Source organism: Triturus cristatus, chromosome 3_2 (assembly GCF_964204655.1).
Source record: "Triturus cristatus chromosome 3_2, aTriCri1.1, whole genome shotgun sequence".
NCBI classification, from domain to species: domain Eukaryota; kingdom Metazoa; phylum Chordata; class Amphibia; order Caudata; family Salamandridae; genus Triturus; species Triturus cristatus.
In genome coordinates this window covers 1,210,564,303-1,210,587,963 of record NC_140584.1, presented here as the reverse complement: position 1 = coordinate 1,210,587,963, position 23,661 = coordinate 1,210,564,303, and positions in this window count along the sequence as shown.

The following is a 23,661-nucleotide window of genomic DNA, read 5'->3' as shown; positions in this document are numbered from 1 at the left end:
TTTACCCTAAGCATTTGAGAATATGGAAGATGTTGTTTCAGTGGTAAAGGATGAAAACTTTGGTAATGGAGAGTGTTGTTTCTGTCCGTGGTCTTCCTATATAGGTCAGTCTCAAATCCTGTGGATGTTTTAGTGATGTTGACGTCCAGGAATGTGATGGTGTGTGGATGGATGTTCGAGGTGAATTGTAGACGTTGGTCAATTTGATTGAGTTTGTCAAGGTTATTTTTGAGGATGTGGACTGGACCCTTCCATATGATGAATATGTCATCAATGAATCTTAGATATAATTTTAGATGGCTTGCCCATGATTGTACAGTGAGGATATTGTCCTCTTCGAAATGATTCATAAAGATATTGGCATATGCTGGGGCAGCACAATTTCCCATTGATGTACCTGTGAGTTGTTGGAACCATTCATCATTGTATTGAAAATAGCTGTGTAGAAGGGTAAATTGCATTAGTTCCATTAACAAAACTTGTAGATTGTGTGAAAGACTGGAATGTACTAGGGTTTGTTCAATAGATTCCAGACCTAGTTGATGAGGAATGGAAGTGTATAATGAATTGACGTCCACGGTGCATAGGGTAATGTCTTCTTCATCTGTGATGGTGATTTGGTTGAGATTGACGAGAAAGTCAGTGGTGTCTTTGATGAAGGATCTCATGGTGCTAACACTAGGTTGAAGATGACGATCTAAGTATTTGCCCACGGGTTCGTGTAAACTTCCTCGGGTGGAGACAATTGGTCGACACGGTGGTTCAATGGGGTTCTTGTGGATCTTTGGTACCATAAATAAAGTTGGACTTTTTGGATTGGGTTGTAGAAGATATTTCTTAACTTTTTCAGTGATGGTACCATTGTCAACTGCTGTTTGAACTATGACTTGTAAAATCTCCTTATATTGTGTCGTAGGGTTCATTTCCAACTTCAAATATGTGTTTGAATCCTGTAGGTGAGCCAATACTTGTGAGTTATAATAACAGGTGTTAAGAATGACTGGTGCACCTCCTTTATCTGCTTTAGTGCAGATGATGTCTGTTTTTCGTGCGATGTTTTTTAGTATGTTTAATTCCTTGTTCGTAAGGTTGTTGTGTTTTGATCTTTTTTTGTTTGTGAGTTTGGCTATGTCGCTCTTTACTGCTGATTCAAACAGGTCAAGGCTTTTATGGCTGACTGGTGCCATGAAGGTACTTTTTAGGTGTAAGCCCAATAGGGGGTCTTCTTCTTGTTCTTTTGTAAGCTTTAGAACGTTGTCAAAGAAATGGCGTAATCTAAGTTTTCTCATTAGTTTAAAAAAACTAATATCAAGCTCAAGGGTATTGCTACCCGAAGTTGGCACAAAGGAAGTACCTTTTTGTAGGGTTTTTAGTTCGATATTATTGAAGTGGTGGTTTGAAATGTTGATGACGAGAATTTCTGTTAGTTCCCTTTCTTTAGACGGTCCTTCCTGTCCGTAGTTGTACGTGTTTGTGGCTGATCCTTGTCCTTTTCTTTGGTTTTTCCTGCGACTCCTCCGGGGTCGTCTTGGTCTGTGTGGCCTACCTCTAAAAAAGAAGAGGAAGAAGAAGTATCTTCGGTGGTTAAGTTGGTCGTCGATGTTGAAGGTATGTTGGCTGGAATTACTGTTGGTGTTTTGTTTTTAGCCATATGCCTGCTTTGTTGTTGAGTTAGATCACTGTCTGAAGAAGAGGTGTCGGTATTTATGGTATAAGGTTTGTTTTGTCTACGTTTAGCGTAAATCTCAGCCCAGGAGTATACCTCTCCCATTTTATAATCGATCGTATCTCTACGGAACATGCGGATTTTTCGTTCGTTGACCTCCGCTGTATGTTTGGCCAACTGGTTATTAATGTCCTCAAGTATGTTGTTGAGCTCCTCGGATGTTAAAGATTTTTCCAGTTCAGTTTTGATGTTATGGATCTCCTTAGTGAGTTCTTCCAGGATGTTTGACAGTTCTTCTATGATTAAGAGTATCAGGTCTAGAGAGCATTTGTTCAAAATGGCGAACCACCTGTCTTTGAATTTCTGTTGATTTTTACATAGCGAGGGTTTTAGTGGTATTCTAAGACCCCTTGGAATTCTTTGGGCCTTATCGTACCTGATCATGGTACTTGCGTGTAAACGTTGGTTTATTTCCTTCTTGGAGAGATATAATAGTTGACGGATGTTCTGTTCTTTCGTGTTACTGCTAGAGAACGTTGTTGTATCCTCGTGTATGAGAGCCTAAATTCTGGAGGCTTCATCTTGTCCAAAAGCGAAGGTTTCCGCTCTTGTTTCCGTTAGATGAGAAATTTCTTGTCTGTGTGCTGCGTACTGGTTTTGGAATCAATAATACTAGAAAAAAGGGGGGAGTGCGCGCACTACCCCCTTTTTTCTAGAGTTTTCTTTTTTCTCTGCCTTATTCTTGCTTAGTTTGAAAACGATTGTGTTTTAAGTCCCCCTAACAATCTTTACTCCTCTTTCTTTCCACTACCTCCAAGCTCACCTAGTGTCCTGCTTCTCATGATGTATTGTAGCAAGATATGCCAGTGTGAGTGTTGGGGAGTCTGAAGCTTACACCCCCAAATCTTACTGACCAAGCTACGCCCCTGCCTGGTAAGCCTGTCTTCGTCCTCCCACTTCAGTGTCTGGGCCTCTTCCCTTCTCCTACAGGTAATACAGACAATGCACTTCCTTTATGGGAAAGCTATCCTCACCCCTTGCTCCATCGTCCTTCATGCTACAACCAGAACATCCAGAATGGACCCCTGGCATCAGCACTCAGACTCCCATGGCCCTGCTATCATACATGTGTCATGCATTCACACTTGACATGCACATAAGATGTCAGAGCTAGCGTCAGCACGGGAATGTCCCCTGGATGATACATTGGTGTGTTCCCCAGCCATCAGTGGCCCAATGCATGTTTACCTGGTCTCCTGACATTTATTTTGGCCCTGAGGTCATGCTGATCTAAACATGTGCGTAGAGGCCTGGGCCTGTCCCTGACTCTGTGAGGCCATGGACCTGCTCTGTGACCTTGAGGGGCACCAAGATTGCCCATCCTGGGCAGTGGACGGCTGTCCCTGTCCCCGGTGTAGCTCATACATCGGTGGTGGCAGTGTACCATGTTTTTAGAGGAATCCAAGGTGTGACCAGACCTCTACCTGACCCTCTGGGGATTGAAGGCCACTGTCCCACCTGTGTAAAGGTCCACTGGTATGTGTATGCCCATAGCCTTGCATTGACATCTCTTGTGTCTCAAGTGTGTGTACATGTGTCCTGTGTATGAGTGATGCAGGTCAGAGGGTGCTCCAGAAAAGGCCTAGCACAAGATGGAGATGAGGATGAGCTCCCGGACAGTGGAAGGCATTGCCCGTGTTCCAGGAGCAGGTGGGAAGAGATCCAGACACTGAAGTGAGAAAATTGGAGACAAGGAGACCTGATGAACCCCCAGGAGGCCTTTTGTTAGCTGGGAGCTGCTGATGCTTCTTGAGCAGTGGCATCTGGTGGGGGGCGCTGAGGTGGGACTGCGGACTCTGTGTCAGAGGTGAGGGGGATGTTTTAGGTGAGGCTTGAAAGTATCCCTGCTTTTTAGTCAGGCTGATGACAGCCAGGTAGAGAAACCTCACCCCGCTTGTGTCTTGTTGTAGGTGCTCCAGGTGAGAGACTGCCCAGGGGACCTCGTGCGAGAAGTCTGACTGTGTCTGGAGAGCGGCCTGAGGAGGACACAGAAGAAGAAGCAAACCCAAGCCAGGTCCACAGTTTGAGGCAGGAGATCCACAAACTCTGTGTAGACCTTTGCATAAAAGTGAGACCCAACCCACCGACTTGGCCACAGTTCCAATCGGAAAGGAGGTGCTGCATTCTGGGAAGGGGGGCGGACTAAGAGACTGAGCCCACATTATACTGCAGCTGAGCTTCATTCACACAACCGTGTGCTCCCTGGGTAGGGGAACATTTACGGGGAGGTGTGGGGGGGATACCCAAGAAGAAGTAGAAGAAGTCACTAAAGAGGGTCAAGCAACTGAAGAGACTCACACTCAGAGACACTGACTTGTGAAATCATTGGATGTGTGTAGTATGTGGTGCACCTGTGTGATTTAAGCACTTTCTATCTTGAAAAGACAAGCACAGGGATGAACATTCAGATGATGGCCTCTGTCGGTAGATTGTGAGCTCTGAGGCGAAGCACCCCCGCACTCCTTCCCTGAGAAGACGGTGACTGCTCTCACTTGATACCCTGGGAGTCAGGTGCAAAGGGGTTGTACATGGCCCAGTTCCAGAGCCACAGAAGGATGAGCCCGGGACAATAGAGGCAGCTGACCTCAAACACCAACGTTCAGGGCCAGTAACATGTGCCTGTCCTCACCCAAAACAGAGGTCATTCAGGCAGGATGTGCATTTCTCACAACACCAGAACTTTACAAAAGAGGGGGGAGAAGACAGCACTCGCTTAATAAGAGAGAAAAAGGTAATATTACTGTTAGACCTGGCACCTGGGCGTGAGTTTCCCTTCCACTTTTTGATGGTGTGCCTCGATTGTTTTGCTGGTGTTGTGCGCTCAGGGCGCCGCGCCACGGCTAATCCGTGCCACAGCGCAAGTGCTCCCTAGATAAAGTGTTCATAATTGATATACATAATTGGTTGATTGGATTCACTGCCAGTCCCCAGTAAAGTGCACCCGGAGTGCCAGGGCTTGTGAATGCCAATGCCGCTAGTGGGCTGCAGCGCTGGTTGCGCCACCCACAACAGCGGCCATGTAAAATGTGTCCTTGGTCTGCCACTGCCGACCCCGCGTGCAGTCCCGTACTGTCCCGCCGGCTGGGAAAGTGCCCACACTTGCCAGCCTCCAGAACCTTCCCTTAGCCTCATGTTAGTCACCCCTATGGTAGGCCCACGGGCAGGGTGCGTTGTAGGTGTAAGGTAGGACAGGCCCTTGTTGTGTGGCCTGTCCTAGTAGTGAATTACCGCCATATTCGTAGTTCACTATTGCAAGGCTACCTGCTCCCCATAGGCCAGATGAGCTGCTGGAATTATTACATCCTATAATCCCAGCAGGCTCGGGGAACATGGTAGAAAGATATGTTTAGTATGCCTGAACTCGGGATGATAAAATACTTCTTGTAGCCAAGTTTATTTTACTATCCTGGGTTTGTAAATACGACTTTTAGAAAGTCCGTATTTACTCGCTTGATCATTTCAGCCGCCTCTGCTGTGCGTGTATCTGACTGTCTGGGCCATGTGAGTGACAGGGCTGGGGGGATGACAGGTAGCGAATGGCAGGAGGACACCTTGGTGGGAGGTGGGAGTGCCCCTTGGACTCTGAATCGGGCAGTGCTCCACTACCACAATGCTGGCTCCGCCCCCTGGGGAGCGACTGATGACTCAGCCTGCACCTGGCCAGGACGGGCGAGGTGCTGTCCACAAGGTGCTCCTGAAAGTACTTGTCCCCTGAATGCCGGCTCCACCTCCTGTGGAGCGGCTGATGTACCTGCCCCTCACACTGAAAGCAGAAGTCAGAGTACCCCCAACAAAGTGCTCAGGACTGAGAACGGTTATGCGAAGGCCCCCATGCCCTGAGAGAACAAAAGAAATGTGGTATAAAATTAGGAGCCTAGCTCCTAAGAAATCAGAATCCTGTTTTACCACAAAGAACCTCTGCCCGACTAGAAGGAGAAGAAGACGCTGGAAGGACTGGCCTGCTGCTTGCCTTGCTGAGAAAGGAGAGGAAAAGACTTGCTGAAAAGACTTTGCTGCTTTGTGCTTGAACATTCTCCAAGGGCTTGATCTGAGCTTGCCCCCTGAACTGAACCCCAGGACCAGTGGGTTCTCTGTGCTTTTGCTCGTCCTCCAATTCGAGCCGTGTGTGCATCCCGCTGGAAAGAGACTGCGCCCCTCATCGCCCCCTCCTAGGGCCGTGACACTCAGGAGCTTGCCTGCCGTAACCCCGTGAGAGCCCCGCTCCGTCCGGAGTCGCTCTCTGCCCCCGGGCTAGGTTGCCTGGGCCCCTGTCACCGCCTGCCACTGGAGTGCGCTGAAAGCGCTGTCCCCCCTGCCGCCGGAACCCGTCCGACGATCGTGATCCCCGCCGGGTCCCCAGCCGCACTGTCCGTGCCCTGCGACCCCGCTTCGCTATCCCCGGACATCTCAGGCCGCGCCGCCCCTGCTGGGGAGACCCCCCCTGCACCGCCGTGCTAAGGGTCGCTGGCTGCGCCTGCCTGCCTGCCCACACCCGCTGTTTGAGGACCCAAGAACACTTCCCAAGCTGAGAGTCGCACCGACCTGTGCCGACTCTCCACATCACTAAAGGAGTTCCAGTATCGGGCTCGGGGCCCGCACCGCCTTATTTCCCCGTTATCCTCACCGCACTGCACGCCCGTCTCACTTCCCGCCGCCCCGGAGCTGCCGGGAAGAGTTGTGCACGGCACAGGCGCGCCCACGACAGATGCGTGAGCCGCGGTAGGCCTGAAGTAAGTCAAGACTGGAATCCCTCAGGTGACATTGGTAAAAGACTAAAAGAAGTACCCGCTTAAAGAACTGCTTGCCTGCTTCATAATCTGGTGGCATCGAAACAACGTTACTAGTCTTGTGATAAATCTGCATATTGAGATAACTATTTTTATATAAAGAACCGTATTTTCCCATATCTAAGCCTGGTGTCCGTTTCTGGGGGGATTGATGTATTTACTGTGTGTGTGATTGTAAGTGCTTAACCAACAACGCCTGAAGAATCGCCTTGGCTGCTCACGCCACGCACCTAGAGGGTGAGCAAGGGTCATTCCAAAAGGGGTTATCCTTTGCCCTGACGTGGAGGAGAGGGTCCCTGCTTGACACAAGGACATCCTTGCGCCAATCAGAGATCCCCGACTCTAACATTGGTGGCAGCGGTGGGATTTCGGATTTGCATTTGTAATTTGCATACAGTGAATTGTTAATCACCAGATAGTGAGAGCAGACCAAGTAACGCAGCCACAGGTTTTCATTTTCTGAACTTTGTTGAGACATCTGCCATTATTGCAACCATGCCTGGCTCACTCCCTGCTGGAAGAGCACTCTCTGTGATTTCTGGAATAGATGAGGTGGATTGGGAGGAGCTGGAAGGATACACAGTAGAGCAATTGAAAGGCTACAGTGTAAAACTCCGAGTTCCCCATGCTGGATTCAAGAGGAAGATCCAGTACACCAAGGCGTTGAGAGCCTGGAAGGAGTCAAGAGACACACAGAATGCGGGGGACATCGTTCCACCCGACAACCTTGGGGAGCCCAGCAGAGTCCTGTCGCCAGAGGAGCTGGCAGACAGGGCAGCAGACAGGGCGCATGAAATGGAGATGGCAAAGTTGGCAGGACAAATGGAAATGGAAAAGCAGAAGTTGGCCTTGGAGGCACAACAACGCCAAATGGATCATGATATAAGATTGAAGGAGTTGGAGCTGAAGGCGAAAAGTTTGGACACCGCTCCTTCTGGTGGCAGCACTCCGCCGGTGCAGGTAGAGTCCAAGGTGTACATCCCCAAAGATGTAGTTAAGGAGTATTTTAGAAAGGATGACATAGGGCAGTGGTTTAGGGCCTATGAGGTGGCCATGTCTTCACACCGGGTCCCTGAGAAAGACTGGGGAGCGGTGTTGTGGGGAAGGTTCCTTGCTGAGGGGCGTGACACACTGTTAGATTTGCCCCTAGAAATCCAGACCTCATACCCCCATATGAAGGAAGCTTTAATGACCAGGTATGGGTTAACTCCTGAGCTATATAGACAGAGGTTCAGGGAGACTAAGAAGATCCCTGAGAGTACGTATGTGGAGTATGTAACTTTTTTCTGCAGAGCACTGGATGGTTGGGTGAAGGGTAGCAAAGTGAATGATTATCAAGGGCTGCTTGATTTAATTGCATGGGAGCACTTGTCCAGTCAATGTTTTCCTGAGCTACGCCAGCACCTGATTGATAGCAAGCTGTCCAACCCGAGGAAGCTTGCTGAGGAGGCGGACCGCTGGCTCAGGACCAGGGTCCACAAGGGTCAAGTGGGAGACTCCGCCAAAGGTGGGCAGGGTCCCCAGCAGAAGAGTGGGGGACCCAAGGGTAAACAGAAGGGGTTCCAAAAAGGCCCCCAAAGTAATCCCCAAGGGAACCAGCAGAAGGGTTCTCAGCCTCCCCCACCCCCGCAGCAGAACGGGGCCCCGACAGGTAGGCCTGTTCCAAAGGGGTCCTTCAATTGTTACAGGTGTGGTGACCCGGGTCACATTGCCTCTGATCCTAAGTGTCGCCTGTTTGGTAAGACAGCACCCACTGGTGCTCCACCCCGGCAAGTAGCTCATGTTAATTTTGGGGAGGAGGTAGCAGTCCAGGGGGGTGGGGGTCCTGCGCATATGACCCTAGTCTCGCTAGGAGACAGTGAGATGGTCCCTGAAAGCTACTTACCCTCTAACACTAAGAAATATGGGCAAGTAGTGGCCATCAATGGAAAGAAGGTTGAGGCTCTTAGAGATACAGGAGCCAGCGTGACCTCGGTGAGGCAACACCTGGTGTCTCAAGAGCAGATTGTACCCAATGCCTACTGTAGGGTTGTCAATGCTGACAACATAGAGAGTCGTTGTCCAATGGCTCAAGTTCCCTTTGAGTGGGGGGAGGTCTCTGGTACTTTACAAGTCACTGTGAGAACTGACATGCCTGTAGACTGTCTGCTAGGGAACGACCTGGAGAGCTCCCCTTGGGAAAAGGTGGAGAAGACCACGCATCTGAGGATGATGGGTCTACCCGACTGGGCGTGCGTGACCACCCGGTCAATGGCAGCCAGTAGGGGTGTTAAAAGGGACCTGGAGCCTGAGGGAGAGGTCCAGGAACCGGCCTTAGGGAGAAGGCGCAGGAGGCGCGGGAAACCGGCCCCTGAAGTTCCCACGGCCCAGGAGGAAGCAGACCCTGAGGGGGATGCTCTGGAGCCTACCGGGGAACAGATTGCCGAACTGGGAGACCTGCCTGAGCTGACCCATTGGCAGCAAGAAGGAGGCCCCTCCAGGGAGGAATTCTGCAGGGAGCAGAAAGAATGCCCTTCTCTCGTGGGTATGCGGCAGCAGGCTGCAGACCAGGCCAATGGTGTTCAGGCCAAAACACACTACGTGTACTGGGAGAGTGACCTCCTGTATTCAGAGCCTAAGGCTGCTGAACCTGGGTCAGCCCGTGTGCTGGTGGTACCCCAGAAGTTCAGAACCTTCCTACTGGGGCTGGCTCATGATGTGCCTTTAGCAGGACATTTGGGGATGGACAAGACCTATGACAGGCTTGTCACCCACTTCTACTGGCCCCAAATGCACAAGAATTCAGATTCCTACTGCAGAACCTGTCAGACTTGCCAGGCAAGTGGTAAGAGTGGAGGGAAACACAAGGCTCCTCTGCAACCCTTCCCCGTGGTCGGTACGCCATTCCAGCGAGTGGGTATTGATATTGTTGGGCCTCTGGACCTCAAGACAGCCCTGGGCAACAGGTTCATCCTGGTCTTGGTGGATCATGCCACCCGGTACCCTGAAGCCATCCCTCTGAGGACAGTGACGGCCCCCGTGGTGGGACGGGCACTGATGGGAATTTTCTCCAGAGTGGGATTCCCTCTAGAGGTGGTGAGCGACAGGGGGACCAATTTCATATCCACATATATGAAGTCCCTGTGGAAGGAGTGTGGGGTAACTTACAAGTTCACCACTCCTTACCACCCCCAAGGAAATGGGTTGGTTGAGAGATTCAACCGAACCCTCAAAGGCATGATCATGGGCCTAGACGGTCCAATGAGGCGTAAGTGGGACGTCCTCTTGCCATGCCTGCTCTTTGCTTACCGAGAGGTGCCCCAGAAGTCTCTAGGGTTCAGCCCCTTTGAGCTTCTGTATGGTCACCCGGTAAGAGGGCCTCTGAGTTTGGTCAAGGAAGGCTGGGAGCAATCTCCCAGGAAACCTCCCCAGAATGTATACAGTTACATGCTGGCCTTCAGGAACCAGACTAGGCGTTTCAGGCAACTTGCTGAGGCAAATCTGGAAGCCAGCCAGGAGGAGATGAAGCGGTGGTACGACCGGAATGCCACTTTGGTAGAGCTTCAACCTGGACAAAAGGTGTGGGTCTTGGCCCCAGTGGAGCCTTGTGCACTTCAGGATAAGTGGACAGGTCCATTTGAGGTTGTGGAGCGCAAAAGTCCTATCACCTACTTGGTGGACATGCAGTCTCCCAGGAACCCTTTGAGGGTCCTACATGTTAACCGCCTTAAGCCCCACTTAGAGAGGACCGAAGTGGGCATGCTGCTGGCCACTGATGATGGAATGGAAGAGGAGACTGATCCTCTTCCTGACCTCTTAGTAGCCTCTGAGAAAGATGGGTCAGTGGATGGAGTTAACCTCTCACCCACCCTGACGCCCGAACAACAGGAAGATTGCCGCCACTTGCTGGGGCAGTTTCCAGATAGGTTCTCCCTGGTTCCTGGTGTCACAGATTGGTGCGTCCATGATGTGGACACAGGAGACAGCTTACCTGTGAAGCACAAGGCTTACAGGGTAACTGACAGGGTCAGAGCTTGCATCAAGGAGGAGGTCTCCAAAATGCTTGCCTTAGGGGTGGTTGAGTCCTCCAGCAGTCCTTGGTCCAGCCCCGTGGTCTTGGTCCCCAAAGCTGCTGCGCCGGGAGCCACACCTGAACTCCGGTTCTGTGTGGACTACAGAGGACTCAATTCAGTAACTAAGACTGACGCGCACCCCATCCCCAGAGCTGATGAGCTCATTGATCGGCTGGGAGCTGCCCGGTTCCTCAGCACGTTTGATTTAACGTCTGGGTACTGGCAGATCGCCTTGACCGATGGGGCCAAAGAGAGGTCAGCATTCTCTACACCAGATGGGCACTTCCAGTTCCGGGTCATGCCATTTGGAATGAAGAATGCCCCTGCCACCTTTCAGAGGTTGGTCAACCAGGTACTGGTTGGGCTGGATGAGTTCAGTGCCGCCTACCTGGATGACATCGCAGTGTTCAGTGCCACCTGGCCCGAACACCTGTGCCACCTCTGGGAAGTGTTGATGGCTCTGCGCCGAGCAGGCCTCACGATCAAGGCAAGTGCCAGATCGGGCAGGGTTCCGTGGTGTACTTGGGACACCAAGTGGGGAGTGGCAAGGTGGCACCCTTGCAACCCAAAATTGAGACCATCCTGGCTTGGGAACCCCCCAAGACGCAAACCGCAGTGAGGGCCTTCCTGGGGCTCACGGGGTACTACAGGAGGTTTGTCAAGGGCTATGGGACGATTGTTGCCCCCTTGACAGAGCTGACTTCCAAGAAGCAGCCCAGGAACGTAATCTGGACTGACACCTGTCAGAAAGCTTTCGACACCCTGAAGACTGCCATGTGCACGGCACCCGTGCTCTTGGCCCCTGACTTCTCCAAGGAATTCCTAGTGCAGACAGACGCTTCAGAGCATGGTGTAGGGGCTGTTCTCTCACAGATGACTGAGGAGGGCTGGGACCAACCCGCAGCCTTCATCAGTAGGAGGTTACTTCCACGGGAAAGTAGGTGGAGTGCAATTGAGCGAGAAGCATTTGCTGTGGTCTGGGCGCTGAAGAAGCTAAGACCCTACTTGTTTGGGTCTCACTTCCGGGTTCAGACGGACCACAGGCCCCTCAGATGGTTGATGAAAATGAGGGGTGAGAACCCAAAGCTGTTGAGGTGGTCCATCTCCCTACAGGGTATGGACTTTACGGTGGAACACCGTCCTGGTACAGATCACGCCAACGCTGACGGTCTGTCCAGGTATTTCCGCCTTAGTGACGAGGAACCCCCTGGGCAAGGGTAGTTCTCCCCACATTTCAGCTGGAGGGGACACGTGTTAGACCTGGCACCTTGGCGTGAGTTTCCCTTCCACTTTTTGATGGTGTGCCTCGATTGTTTTGCTGGTGTTGTCCGCTCAGGGCGCCGCGCCACGGCTAATCCGTGCCGCAGCGCAAGTGCTCCCTAGATAAAGTGTTCATAATTGATATACATAATTGGTTGATTGGATTCACTGCCAGTCCCCAGTAAAGTGCACCCGGAGTTCCAGGGCTTGTGAATGCCAATGCCGCTAGTGGGCTGCAGCGCTGGTTGCGCCACCCACAACAGCGGCCATGTAAAATGTGTCCTTGGTCTGCCACTGCAGACCCCGCGTGCAGTCCCGTACTGTCCCGCCGGCTGGGCAAGTGCCCACACTTGCCAGCCTCCAGAACCTTCCCTTAGCCTCATGTTAGTCACCCCTATGGTAGGCCCACGGGCAGGGTGCGTTGTAGGTGTAAGGTAGGACAGGCCCTGGTTGTGTGGCCTGTCCTAGTAGTGAATTACCGCCATATTCGTAGTTCACTATTGCAAGGCTGCCTGCTCCCCTTAGGCCAGATGAGCTGCTGGAATTATTACATCCTATAATCCCAGCAGGCTCGGGGAACATGGTAGAGAGATATGTTTAGTATGCCTGAACTCGGAATGATAAAATACTTCTTGTAGCCAAGTTTATTTTACTATCCTGGGTTTGTAAATACGACTTTTAGAAAGTCCGTATTTACTCGCTTGATCATTTCAGCCGCCTCTGCTGTGCGTGTATCTGACTGTCTGGGCCATGTGAGTGACAGGGCTGGGGGGATGACAGGTAGCGAATGGCAGGAGGACACCTTGGTGGGAGGTGGGAGTGCCCCTTGGACTCTGAATAGGGCAGTGCTCCACTACCACAATGCTGGCTCCGCCCCCTGGGGAGCGACTGATGACTCAGCCTGCACCTGGCCAGGACGGGCGAAGCGCTGTCCACAAGGTGCTCCTGAAAGTACTTGTCCCCTGAATGCCGGGTCCACCTCCTGTGGAGCGGCTGATGTGCCTGCCCCTCACACTGAAAGCAGAAGTCAGAGTACCCCCCAACAAAGTGCTCAGGACTGAGAACGGTTATGCGAAGGCCCCCCTGGCCTGAGAGAACAAAAGAAATGTGGTATAAAAGTAGGAGCCTTGCTCCTAAGAAATCAGAATCCTGTTTTACCACAAAGAACCTCTGCCCGACTAGAAGAAGAAGAAGACGCTGGAAGGACTGGCCTGCTGCTTGCCTTGCTGAGAAAGGAGAGGAAAAGACTTGCTGAAAAGACTTTGCTGCTTTGTGCTTGAACATTCTCCAAGGGCTTGATCTGAGCTTGCCCCCTGAACTGAACCCCAGGACCAGTGGGTTCTCTGTGCTTTTGCTCGTCCTCCAATTCGAGCCGTGTGTGCATCCCGCTGGAAAGAGACTGCGCCCCTCATCGCCCCCTCCTAGGGCCGTGACACTCAGGAGCTTGCCTGCCGTAACCCCGTGAGAGCCCCGCTCCGTCTGGAGCCGCTCTCTGCCCCCGGGCTAGGTTGCCTGCGCCCCTGTCACCGCCTGCCACTGGAGTGCGCTGAAAGCGCTGTCCCCCCTCCCGCCGGAACCCGTCCGACGATCGTGATCCCCGCCGGGTCCCCAGCCGCACTGTCCGTGCCCTGCGACCCCGCTTCGCTATCCCCGGACATCTCAGGCCTCGCCGCCCCCGCTGGGGAGACCCCCCCTGCACCGCCGTGCTAAGGGTCGCTGGCTGCACCTGCCTGCCTGCCCACACCCGCTGTTTGAGGACCCAAGAACACTTCCCAAGCTGAGAGTCGCACCGACCTGTGCCGACTCTCCTCATCACTAAAGGAGTTCCAGTATCGGGCTCGGGGCCCGCACCGCCTTATTTCCCCGTTATCCTCACCGCACTGCACGCCCATCTCACCTCCCGCTGCCCCGGAGCTGCCGGGAAGAGTTGTGCACGGCACAGGCGCGCCCACGACAGATGCGTGAGCCGCGGTAGGCCTGAAGTAAGTCAAGACTGGAATCCCTCAGGTGACATTGGTAAAAGACTAAAAGAAGTACCCGCTTAAAGAACTGCTTGCCTGCTTCATAATCTGGTGGCATCGAAACAACGTTACTAGTCTTGTGATAAATCTGCATATTGAGATAACTATTTTTATATAAAGAAACGTATTTTTCCATATCTAAACCTGGTGTCCGTTTCTGGGGGGATTGATGTATTTACTGTGTGTGTGATTGTAAGTGCTTAACCAACAACGCCTGAAGAATCGCCTTGGCTGCTCACGCCACGCACCTAGAGGGTGAGCAAGGGTCATTCCAAAAGGGGTTATCCTTTGCCCTGACGTGGAGGAGAGGGTCCCTGCTTGACACAAGGACATCCTTGCGCCAATCAGAGATCCCCGACTCTAACAATTACACTGCAAAGAGAGGTACTTATGAGCACCTGAAGAAAGAACGCTAACACCTGGTCCTCTCCAGTAGAGCGGGCCTTGTTTTACATGGTGTCAACTGAAGGAAGTGGCCTGATTAGGGACACCCGGGTCACTAATGACCACCTCTCAGCCTACCATACAAATGAAGAGTCGGTCAGACAGTGGAGAATACAAACCAATAACTGTTTATTCAAAGTACACTCAGAGCAGAGCCCAGTCTGCCCAGTCGCTAGGAGAGCTGCAGAGGGACTAACATCGACAAGCAAAAAGATACATTTCATACATCTCGCAACACAGCCACAGTGACATTTTCCAAGCAGATGCAGCAGGACAGAGAAATAGAAAAAAATAAAGTTTCTATGCTCATACCCCACACCACCTAATAAAACCCAAGGTCGTTTTACTCTGTATCCAGCAGTAGACAAGTGGGAGAGAGCCTCTATCTAGTGAGAAAGGAATGCACTAATATGAACAGCCTATTCATTAGTGAAGCAAAACCTAACATTGCAGAGATGAAATGTAACAAAAAGGCCTTTTTATCAGAAATAGCAAAGGATTAGTTTCGTTCGTTGTTCAAAATGGCGTCCAAATACAAAATGGTGCAGTGAATGCTAACTTTACACAGGCAATGCACAAACACAAATATTTCTATTCTAACAACTTAGGTTACGCTATAGCGGAGCCTTGTTTTACATGGTGCCCTCAGGTCCTCCAGAGACGGGCCTTGTTTTACATGGTGGACTCAGGTCCTCTAGAGCGGGCCTTGTTTTACATGGTGCACTCACGTCCACTAGAGCGGGCCTTGTTTTACATGGCGTACACAGGTCGTCTAGAGCGGGGCCTTGTTGTACATGGTGCACACAGGTCGTCTAGAGCAGGGTCATGTTTCACATGGTGCACTCAGGTCCTCTATAGTGGGGCCTTGTTTTACATGGAACACTCAGGTCCTCTAGAGCGGGGCCTTGTTGTACATGGTGCACTCAGGTCCTCTAGAGCGGGGCCTTGTTGTACATGGTGCACTCAGGTCCTCTAGAGCGGGGCCTTGTTGTACATGGTGCACTCAGGTCCTCTAGAGCGGGGCCTTGTTTTGCATGGTGCACTCAGGTCCACTAGAGCGGGCCTTGTTTTACATGGTGCATTCACGTCCACTAGAGCAGGCCTTGTTTTACATGGCGTACACAGGTCGTCTAGAGCGGGGCCTTGTTGTACATGGTGCACACAGGTCGTCTAGAGCAGGGTCATGTTTCACATGGTGCACTCAGGTCCTCTATATTGGGGCCTTGTTTTACATGGAGCACTCAGGTCCTCTAGAGCGGGGCCTTGTTTTACATGGTGCCCTCAGGTCCTCTAGAGCGGGGCCTTGTTGTACATGGTGCACTCAGGTCCTCTAGAGCGGGGCCTTGTTTTACATGGTGCCCTCAGGTCCTCTTGAGCGGGGCCTTATTTTACATGGTGCCATCAGGTCCTCTAGAGGGGGCCTTGTTTTACATGGTGCCCTCAGGTCCTCTAGAGCGGGCCTTGTTTTACATGGATCACTCAGGTCCTCTAGAGCGGGGCCTTGTTTTACATGGTGCCCTCAGGTCCTATAGAGCGGGGCCTTGTTTTACATGGTGCACTCAGGTCCACTAGAGCAGGGACTTGTTTTACTTGGTGCACACAGGTCCACTAGTGCGGGCCTTGTTTTACAGGGTGCACTAAGGTGCACTAGAGCAGGCTCTTGTTTTATATGATGCACTCAGGTCCTCTAGAGCGGGCCTTGTTTTACATGGTGCACTCAGGTCCGCTAGAGCGAGGCCTTGTTTTACATGGTGCACTCAGGTCTGCTAGAGCGGGCCTTGTTTTACATGGTGCACTCAGGTCCTCTAGAGCGGGCCTTATTTTACATGGTGCACTCAGATCTTCTAGAGCGAGGCCTTGTTTTACATGGTGCACTCAGGTCTGCTAGAGCGGGCCTTGTTTTACATGGTGCACTCAGGTCCGCTAGAGCGGGGCCTTGTTTTACATGATGCGCTCAGGTCCTCTAGAGCAGGCCTTGTTTTACATGGTGCACTAAGGTCCGCTAGAGCGGGGCCTTGTTTTACATGGTGCACTCAGGTCTGCTAGAGCGGGCCTTGTTTTACATGGTGCACAAAGGTCCTCTAGAGCGGGGCCTTGTTTTATATGATGCACTCAGGTCCACTAGAGCGGGCCTTGTTTTACATGATGCCCTCAGTCCTCTAGTGCAGGGTCTTATTGTACATGGTGCACTCAGGTCCTCTAGAGCGGGGCCTTGTTTTACATGGTGTCCTCAGGTCCTCTAGAGCGGGGCCTTGTTTTACATGTTGCACTCAGGTCCTCTAGAGCGGGGCCTTGTTTTGCATGGTGCACTCAGGTCCACTAGAGCGGGCCTTGTTTTACATGGTGCACTCACGTCCACTAGTGCGGGCCTTGTTTTACATGGTGCTCACAGGTCCGCTAGAGCATGGCCTTGTTGTACATGGTGCCGTCAGATCCTATAGAGCGGGGCCTTGTTTTACATGGTGCATTCAGGCCTGCTAGAGCGGAGCCTTGTTTCACATTGTGCACTCAGTTCCGCTAGAGCGGGACCAAGTTTTACATGGTGCACTCAGGTCCTCTAGAGCGGTGCCTTGTTTTACATGGTGCGCTCAGGTCCTCTAGAGCGGTGCCTTGTTTTGCATGGTGCACTCAGGTCCTCTAGAGCCGGGCCTCGTTTTACATAGAGCGGGATCTTGTTTTATATGATGCACTCAGGTCCTCTAGAGCGGGCCTTGTTTTACATGGTGCACTCAGGTCCACTAGAGTGGGCCTTGTTTTACATGGTGCACTCAGATTTTCTAGAGCGGGGCCTTGTTTTACATGGTGCACTCAGGTACTCTAGAGCGGGGCTTGTTTTTCAAGGTGCCCTCAGGTCCTCTAGAGCGGGGCCTTGTTTTACAAGGTGCCCTCAGCTCCTCTAGAGCACGGACTTGTTTTACAAGGTGCCCTCAGGTCCTCTAGAGCGGGGCCTTGTTTTACAGGGTGCCCTCAGGTCCTCTAGAGCACGGACTTGTTTTACAAGGTGCCCTCAGGTCCTCTAGAGCGGGGCCTTGTTTTACAAGTTGCCCTCAGGTCCTCTAGAGCACGGACTTGTTTTACAAGGTGCCCTCAGGGCCTCTAGAGCGGGGCCTTGTTTTACATGGTGCTCACAGGTCCGCTAGAGCATGGCCTTGTTGTACATGGTGCCCTCAGATCCTATAGAGCGGGGCCTTGCTTTACATGGTGCACTCAGGCCTGCTAGAGCGGAGCCTTGTTTTACATTGTGCACTCAGGTCCTCTAGAGCGGGGCTTTGTTTTACATGGTGCACTCAGGTACTCTAGAGCGGGGCCTTGTTTTACATGGAGCACACAGGTCCTCTAGAGCGGGGCCTTGTTTTACATGGTGCACGCAGGTCCTCTAGAGCGGGGCCTTGTTTTACATGGTGCACTCAGTTCCTCTAGAGCGGGGCCTTGTTTTGCATGGTGCACTCAGATCCTCTAGAGCGGGGCCTTGTTTTGCATGGTGCACTCAGGTCCTCTAGAGCGGGGCCTTGTTTTACATGGTGCACTCAGGTCCGCTTGAGCGGGCCTTGTTTTACATGGTGCACGCAGGTCCTCTAGAGCGGGGACTTGTTTTACATGGTGCACTCAGGTCCTCTAGAGCGGGGCCTTGTTTTACATGGTGCACTCAGGTCCGCTTGAGCGGGCCTTGTTGTACATGGTGCACTCAGGTCCTCTAGAGCGGGGCCTTGTTTTACATGGTGCACTCAGGTCCTCTAGAGCGGGGCCTTGTTTTACATGGTGCACTCAGGTCCTCTAGAGCGGGGCCTTGTTTTGCATGGTGACTGACTGACTGGCTGAAATGCTTATAAAGCGCACGAATGCCGCGGCGTCTTGGCGCTGTGAGATACAGAGGAGAAGGAAAGCAGTGGAGCAGTTAAGTTTGGGTAAAAAGCCGGGTCTTTAGGCCCTTCGTGAAGCTCATTTTAGATTTTTGGGCGCGTAATACTGGAGGTAGCGAGTTCCATATTTTAGCCGCCTGGTAGGAGAATAACTTTCCTCCCCATCGGGCTCTGTTTATTCTCGGCTGGCAGACTAGGTCATGCTTGGCTGACCTCAGCGTTCGAGAGGGTACATAGCGGGGCAGTAGATTGGTGAAATCGTCGGGTCCCTTACCAAGTAGGGACCTATGTACCAAGCAAAGAGCCTTGAATTGAATACGGCGCCTGACCGGGAGCCAGTGAAGCTCCCGAATGGCTTTGGATGTGGGGTAGCGTTTGGGGAGGTTCAGCAGCGCCCTGGCCGCCGCATTCTGGATTGCCTGCAGTTTGGACAGTTGTTTTTCTCCTACTCCCAAATAGAGAGTGTTACAGTAATCAATCCGGGACGTTACAAGGGCTCCCATCACCGTCTTTCTTAACATGATCGGGTTGTAGGGTAAAACTTTTCTGAGCACCTTGATACTGTAGAAACAGGTCGATGTCACCTGATTGACCTGGGCTTTACACGAAAGATCTTTATCTAATAGGAAACCAAGGTTCCCGACCTTGTCTACAGGGAGAGGGCAGGATCCTGCTTCGGGAGGCCACCATAGATCACTCCAAATAGATGGTTTATGACCGAACTCTATGATTTCGGTTTTATCCGTGTTCAGTCTAAGAAAATTGTGGCTCATCCAGTTCTTCACCCCGGTAAGGCAGTTTCTAAAGCGTTCCGCCGTGGCTTCGATTGACTGTGAGATTGACACTATGATTTGAGTGTCATCGGCGTAAGACACCAGTTGTAGGTCATAGGATCTGATCAAGGCTGCTAAAGGGGTGACATATAGATTGAATAATGTAGGCGACAATGCCGATCCTTGCGGGACCCCACCCGGAAGGGAAAATTCTGTAGATTGCAATCCATTCCAGATCACTTGGTGAGTTTGGGCGCCCAGAAAAGAGGTGATAAGGGCCAGAGCAGTGCCGGTGAATCCTAGGGTGGTTAGTCTTTTTAGCAGGACAGAGTGGTTTACAGTGTCGAAGGCCGCTGTGAGGTCTAATAATATCAGGGCCGACCGACCACCCTCGTCCATGGTCTTACGTATTTTTTCGGTGGCCATGATAAGAGCTGATTCAGTGGAATGAAGGGGTCTAAAACCGTGCTGTGACGGATCCAGCAGCTTCTTTTCATCCACATGTCTCATAATTTCCTGATTCATGGCTTTTTCCAGGATTTTAGCAGGTAGGGGCAGGCAGGAAATGGGACGGTAGTGTTTGGGTTTAGAGGGATCAAGGGTGTCCTTCTTAAGAATAGGTCTGATGCAGGCCATCTTCCAGCTTTTTGGGGAATTCACCTTGATGAATAATTTTATCAAGCAGGGAAGTCAGGACATTTGCGATGCTGTCAGGGATCGAATGCAGTACATAGGGGGGGCAGGGATCCAAGGGGGAGCCAGATTTCATCTGAATGATTAGATCGGATACTTGCTTCTTCTCTAGTAAAGAAAAACTAGAGAAGCAGGCGGTGGTCGGAGTGGACTGTCCGACATCACTGGTGGATATGTCGGATACCATGGTGCTGAGATCATCATATACCATTTGTACTTTAGTTTGAAAAAAGTGGCAGTTCCAGTAACAAAGCTCTGATCTGGACTGAAGACTGTGTCCCGGGGGCTTTTGACTAAATGGGCTACAGTTTTGAATAGTTCCCTGGAAGAGTTAGAGGAGTTTTGAATTTTATCTGTAAAATAGGTAGCTTTGGCCTGTACAATTATTTGTTTATACTCCTGTAGGACTTTTATGTATTCCAGTTTGTTTTCCTGACTGTAGTCTGAGCGCCATATCCGCTCCACTCGTCGACATTTAATCTTGATTGCTTTCACCTCTGCCGTGTACCATTGAGCGGTGGCGGACCGTTTATGTTTTTTTTTTGCTTCGATTGGGACCAGTTCATTGACTGCCTCAGTGATCCAATTGCTGAAGTTAGTTGCCCAGTCCTCGCTATTTCCACATTCAAAGTTCGGGGGATTTCTGGCCAGTGTTTTGGCTAAGGCGTTAGATTCAAGCTTTTTCCAGGGACGGGTTATTTCGGGAGGCATGTAATTTCTACGCTGATTTACAAGGTTTTTCAGTTGCAAGTTAAAAAAGATAGCGTTATGGTCCGACCATGGTACAGAGAGAATAGACGTAATCTTAATGTGGTTACTGTTGGTAAAGATCCCGTCAAGGGTATGTCCTGCTGAGTGAGTAGGCCTGTCAACTAGCTGCTTCATGTCGAAGCTGAGGAGATTATCAAGAAGAGTGGCTGAGTCCGAGTCGTTATTCTCCTCAAGATGATAGTTAAAATCACCCAGAATAGTACAGGTAACTGAGTCAAACGTTGTTTCTAAAAAGGTGTGTAATGCTTTGGTGAAAGGACCTCTCGGGCCGGGGGGGCGATACACAAGCAGTCCCTCGAAGATCAGGCAGTTATTCTCTTTAATCTTAAATGTCATAGCTTCGGCCTCTAGGTCTTGTTGGGGGCATATACGTAATTTGAGGTGCGATCTATAAATTATCGCAATACCTCCACCCATAGATCCAGTTCTATTTGTGCATTCCACAGAGTAACCTTCGGGAGTGGCGGTGCTCCAATCAGGACCAGAGGCATTTGATGCCCAGGTTTCTGTAAGGAACATCAGGTCAGCGTTGTGATCAGTGATCAACGCTTCAATTTCATGTTTATGCTTCGGCTTGGACCTTACGTTCAGTAGTATACATTTGAGAGATCTGTTGTTATTTATCATCGTTTTTGAGCAGTTGTCCTGATTAGTAGCCTGTGGCTGGTTGGTTAAAGCAGTATGCACTTTTATAGCTGGAGGTGGGCCAGCCAGATTAGGTGAAAAGGTCGGAGGGTTGGTTATTACTTGAAAGCCACAGGAGGGACATGTGGGGGTCATACAAGTGTCGCCGAAGTCAACGCTTATCGGGTGATTGCAGCAGCGCTGGTCCAGCCTGCATAGATCAAATTTAGAGTATCGCAAGCCGTGAAAACGGGCATAGCTTCTGGCACTAGGCGCGGGTCCGGCGCGGACGGGCGCAGACGGGCTTGCCTTAGGCGCGCCTTCGGTGCCCAAACGGCGCGCCCGCTGCGCCCGTCCGCTGCGCGTCCGGTAAAAGCACATATTTCATAGGGGAAGTGACGGGAAAAAGAGGGGGGCGTGGCCGACCTTAGTGGGCGTGGCCTTGGGAATCCCCGTGAATGGCGTCAGGGGTAGATTGTATGCCGCGGCAGCGATAAATCCGCTGCGCGGGAAAGAAGAGGGTGAGTGCACAGTACAGTTTTTAAGTGCCCAGGGAGTGCAATTTAGATTTAAAAACACAAATTTTTCACAACAATCATTAAAAGTTTCCTGCGATCGGTCTCCCGGCTTCCGCCTCAGGAGAAACTGTATCTCAGGTCCTCTAGAGCGGGGCCTTGTTTTACATGGTGCACTCAGGTCCTCTAGAGCTGGGCCTTGTTTTGCATGGTGCACTCAGTTCCTCTAGAGCGGGGCCTTGTTTTGCATGGTGCACTCAGGTCCTCTAGAGCGGGGCCTTGTTTTGCATGGTGCACTCAGGTCCTCTAACGCGGGGCCTTGTTTTGCAAGGTGCACTCCGGTCCTCTAGAGCGAGGCCTTGTTTTACATGGTGCCCTTAGGTCCGCTAGAGCGTGGCCTTGTTTTACATGGTGCACTCAGGTCCTCTAGAGCGGGGCCTTGTTTTACATGGTGCACTCAGGTCCTCTAGAGCGGGCCTTGTTTTGCATGGTGCACTCAGGTCCTCTAACGCGGGGCCTTGTTTTGCAAGGTGCACTCAGGTCCTCTAGAGCGAGGCCTTGTTTTACATGGTGCCCTCAGGTCCGCTAGAGCGGGGCCTTGTTTTGCATGGTGCACTCAGGTCCTCTAGAGCGGGGCCTTGTTTTGCAAGGTGCACTCAGGTCTTCTAGAGCAGGGCCTTGATTTACATGGTGCCCTCAGGTCCTCTAGAGCGAGGCCTTGTTTTACATGGTGCCCTTAGGTCCGCTAGAGCGTGGCCTTGTTTTACATGGTGCACTCAGGTCCTCTAGAGCGGGGCCTTGTTTTACATGGTGCACTCAGGTCCTCTAGAGCGGGGCCTTGTTTTGCATGGTGCACTCAGGTCCTCTAACGCGGGGCCTTGTTTTGCAAGGTGCACTCAGGTCCTCTAGAGCGAGGCCTTGTTTTACATGGTGCCCTTAGGTCCGCTAGAGCGGGGCTTTGTTTTGCAAGGTGCACTCAGGTCCTCTAGAGCAGGGCCTTGATTTACATGGTGCCCTCAGGTCCTCTAGAGCGGGGCCTTGTTTTGCAATGTGCAAACAGGTCCTCCAGAGCGGGGCCTTGTTTTACATGGTGCCCTCAGGTCCTCTAGAGCGAGGCCTTGTTTTACATGGTGCACTCAGGTCCTCTAGAGCGGGGCCTTGTTTTACATGGTGCACTCAGGTCCTCTAGAGCGAGGCCTTGTTTTACATGGTGCACTCAGGTCCTCTAACGCGGGGCCTTGTTTTACATGGTGCCCTCAGGTCCTCTAGAGCGGGGCCTTGTTTTGCAAGGTGCACTCAGGTCCTCTAGAGCGGGGCCTTGATTTACATGGTGCCCTCAGGTCCGCTAGAGCGGGGCCTTGTTTTGCATGGTGCACTCAGGTCCTCTAGAGCGGGGCCTTGTTTTACAAGGTGCCCTCAGGTCCTCTAGAGCGGGGCCTTGTTTTACAAGGTGCCCTCAGGTCCTCTAGAGCGAGCCTTGTTTTGCAAGGTGCCCTCAGGTCCTCTAGAGCGGGGCCTTGTTTTACATGGTGCACTCAGGTCCTCTAGAGCGGGGCCTTGTTTTACATGGTGCACTCAGGTCTGCTAGAGCGGGGCCTTGTTTTGCAAGGTGCCCTCACGTCCTCTAGAGCGGGGCCTTGTTTTACATGGTGCACTCAGGTACGCTTGAGCGGGGCCTTGTTTTACATGGTGCCCTCAGGTCCTCTAGAGCGGGGCCTTGTTTTACATGGTGCCCTCAGGTACGCTTGAGCGGGGCCTTGTTTTACACAGTGCACTCAGGTCCTCTAGAGCGAGCCTTGTTTTACATGGTGCCCTCAGGTCCGCTTGAGCGGGCCTTGTTTTACATGGTGCCCTCATGTCCACTCTAGCGGGGCCTTGTTTTACATGGTGCCCTCAGGTCCGCTAGAGCGGGGCCTTGTTTTACATGGTGCACTCAGGTCCTCTAGAGCGGGGCCTTGTTTTGCATGGTGCCCTCAGGTCCGCTAGAGCGGGGCCTTGTTTTACATGGTGCACTCAGGTCCTCTAGAGCGGGGCCTTGTTTTGCATGGTGCCCTCAGGTCCGCCAGAGCGGGGCCTTGTTTTGCATGGTGCACTCAGGTCCTCTAGAGCGGGGCCTTATTTTGCAATGTGCACTC